The sequence below is a fragment of the Hippocampus guttulatus genome, unplaced genomic scaffold, assembly GCF_054856545.1.
Source record: "Hippocampus guttulatus isolate MCC_2025c unplaced genomic scaffold, RoL_Hgut_1.0 HiC_scaffold_40, whole genome shotgun sequence".
Classification (NCBI taxonomy): domain Eukaryota; kingdom Metazoa; phylum Chordata; class Actinopteri; order Syngnathiformes; family Syngnathidae; genus Hippocampus; species Hippocampus guttulatus.
The window spans coordinates 13,729-17,500 of NW_028233899.1; positions in this window are offsets into that span (position 1 = coordinate 13,729).

Genomic DNA, 3,772 nt, shown 5'->3' on the forward strand with positions numbered 1-3,772 from the left:
AGCCGGCCCGCTATTATTAAACTCTCACGCCGGCCAAGAGGCCTTTTTCCCGGGCACGCACGCTCGCCGAGCCGGCCCGCTATTATTAAACTCTCACGCCGGCCAGGAGGCATTTTTCCCGGGCACGCACGCTCGCCGTGCAGGCCCGCCATTTGCCTACCACACCGCCGTCTGGCGGACACCAAGCGGTACCGCCGACCCCTCCCGTTGAAAATGAATGGGGGATTTTTTTTCAATCCCCCAAGCCGGCCAAGAGGCCTTTTTCCCGGGCACGCACGCTCGATGAGCCGGCCCGCTATTATTAAACTCTTACGCCTGCAAGGAGGCCTTTTTCCCGGGCACGCACGCTCGCCGAGCCGGCCCGCTATTATTAAACTCTCACGCCTGCAAGGAGGCCTTTTTCCCGGGCACGCACGCTCGATGAGCCGGCCCGCTATTATTAAACTCTCACGCCGGCCAGGAGGCATTTTTCCCGGGCACGCACGCTCGCCGTGCAGGCCCGCCATTTGCCTACCACACCGCCGTCTGGCGGACACCACGCGGTACCGCCGACCCCTCCCGTTGAAAATGAATGGGGGATTTTTTTTTACAATCCCCCAAGCCGGCCAAGAGGCCTTTTTCCCGGGCACGCACGCTCGATGAGCCGGCCCGCTATTATTAAACTCTCACGCCGGCCAAGAGGCCCTTTTCCCGGGCACGCACGCTCGATGAGCCGGCCCGCTATTATTAAACACTCACGCCTGCAAGGAGGCCTTTTTCCCGGGCACGCACGCTCGCCGGGCCGGCCCGCTATTATTAAACTCTCACGCCGGCCAAGAGGCCTTTTTCCCGGGCACGCACGCTCTCCGGGCCGGCCCGCTATTATTAAACTCTCACGCCTGCAAGGAGGCCTTTTTCCCGGGCACGCACGCTCGCCGTGCAGGCCCGCCATTTGCCTACCACACCGCCGTCTGGCGGACACCAAGCGGTACCGCCGACCCCTCCCGTTGAAAATGAATGGGGGATTTTTTTTCAATCCCCCAAGCCGGCCAAGAGGCCTTTTTCCCGGGCACGCACGCTCGCCGGGCCGGCCCGCTATTATTAAACGCTCAGGCCGGCCAAGAGGCCCTTTTCCCGGGCACGCACGCTCGCAGAGCCGGTCCGCTATTATTAAACGCTCACGCCTGCAAGGAGGCCTTTTTCCCGGGCACGCACGCTCGCCGGGCCGGCCCGCTATTATTAAACTCTCACCCCTGCAAGGAGGCCTTTTTCCCGGGCACGCACGCTCGCGGGGCCGGCCCGCTATTATTAAACTCTCACGCCGGCCAAGAGGCCCTTTTCCCGGGCACGCACGCTCGCCGAGCCGGCCCGCTATTATTAAACTCTCACGCCTGCAAGGAGGCCCTTTTCCCGGGCACGCACGCTCGATGAGCCGGCCCGCTATTATTAAACTCTCACGCCTGCAAGGAGGCCTTTTTCCCGGGCACGCACGCTCGCGGGGCCGGCCCGCTATTATTAAACGCTCAGGCCGGCCAAGAGGCCCTTTTCCCGGGCACGCACGCTCGATGAGCCGGCCCGCTATTATTAAACGCTCAGGCCGGCCAAGAGGCCCTTTTCCCGGGCACGCACGCTCGCAGAGCCGGCCCGCTATTATTAAACTCTCACGCCTGCAAGGAGGCCCTTTTCCCGGGCACGCACGCTCGATGAGCCGGCCCGCTATTATTAAACTCTCACGCCTGCAAGGAGGCCTTTTTCCCGGGCACGCACGCTCGCGGGGCCGGCCCGCTATTATTAAACGCTCAGGCCGGCCAAGAGGCCCTTTTCCCGGGCACGCACGCTCGATGAGCCGGCCCGCTATTATTAAACGCTCAGGCCGGCCAAGAGGCCCTTTTCCCGGGCACGCACGCTCGCAGAGCCGGCCCGCTATTATTAAACTCTCACGCCTGCAAGGAGGCCCTTTTCCCGGGCACGCACGCTCGATGAGCCGGCCCGCTATTATTAAACTCTCACGCCTGCAAGGAGGCCTTTTTCCCGGGCACGCACGCTCGCCGGGCCGGCCCGCTATTATTAAACTCTCACGCCGGCCAAGAGGCCTTTTTCCCGTGCACGCACGCTCGCCGAGCCGGCCCGCTATTATTAAACTCTCACGCCTGCAAGGAGGCCTTTTTCCCGGGCACGCACGCTCGCCGGGCCGGCCCGCTATTATTAAACTCTCACGCCTGCAAGGAGGCCTTTTTCCCGGGCACGCACGCTCGCCGGGCCGGCCCGCTATTATTAAACTCTCACGCCGGCCAAGAGGCCTTTTTCCCGGGCACGCACGCTCGCCGGGCCGGCCCGCTATTATTAAACTCTCACGCCGGCCAAGAGGCCCTTTTCCCGGGCACGCACGCTCGATGAGCCGGCCCGCTATTATTAAACTCTCACGCCGGCCAAGAGGCCTTTTTCCCGGGCACGCACGCTCGCCGAGCCGGCCCGCCTTTTGCCTACCACACCGCCGTCTGGCGGACACCGACCCCTGGTACATCTGCCATTGAAAATGAATGGGGGAATTTTTTCAAACTCCCAATCCGAGCAAGAGGCCCCTTTTCCGGCCACACTCGCCCGCCGGGCCGGCCCGCTCTTTACCCCTGGTACCCCCAGCAACACCCCTGGTACCCCCAGCCTTGCCCCTGGTACCTCCCCCATTGAAAATGAATGGTGACCCCTGGTACCCCCAGCAACACCCCTGGTACCCTCAACCTTACCCCTGGTACCCTCAGCTGCACCCCTGGTACCCTCAGCCTTACCCCTGGTACCCCCAGCCAGCTTCGCCCCTGGTACCCCCAGCCTTGCCCCTGGTACCTCCGCCATTGAAAATGAATGGGGGAATTTTTTCAAACTCCCAATACGACCAAGAGGCCCCTTTTCCGGCCAAACTCGCACGCCGGGCCGGCCCGCTCTTTACCCCTGGTACCCCCAGCTCTACCCCTGGTACCCCCGCCATTGAAAATGAATGGGGGAATTTTTTCAAACTCCCAATCCGACCAAGAGGCCCCTTTTCCGGCCACACTCGCCCGCCGGGCCGGCCCGCTCTTTACCCCTGGTACCCCCAGCCTTGCCCCTGGTACCTCCGCCATTGGAAATGAATGGGGGATTTTTTTCAAACTCCCAATCCGACCGAGAGGCCTCTTTCCCGGCCACACTCGCCCGCCGGGCCGGCCCGCTCTTTACCCCTGGTACCCTCAGCGGCACCCCTGGTACCTCCAGCCCTACCCCTGGTACCCTCAGCGGCACCCCTGGTACCCCCAGCGGCACCCCTGGTACCCTCAGCCTTACCCCTGGTACCCCCAGCGGCACCCCTGGTACCCTCAGCCTTACCCCTGGTACCCCCAGCGGCACCCCTGGTACCTCCAGCCCTACCCCTGGTACCCTCAGCGGCACCCCTGGTACCCTCAGCGGCACCCCTGGTACCCCCAGCGGCACCCCTGGTACCCTCAGCGGCACCCCTGGTACCCTCAGCCTTACCCCTGGTACCCCCAGCGGCACCCCTGGTACCCTCAGCCTTACCCCTGGTACCCCCAGCCAGCTTCGCCCCTGGTACCCCCAGCCTTGCCCCTGGTACCTCCGCCATTGAAAATGAATGGGGGAATTTTTTCAAACTCCCAATCCGACCGAGTGGCCTCTTTCCCGGCCGCACTCGGCCTCCTCGCCGGCCCCTTCCGGCTTGCAAACTCCAAGTTTTCAATCCGACCGAGTGGCCTCTTTCCCGGCCGCACTCGGCCTCCTCGCCGGCCCCTTCCGGCGCTGCAAACTC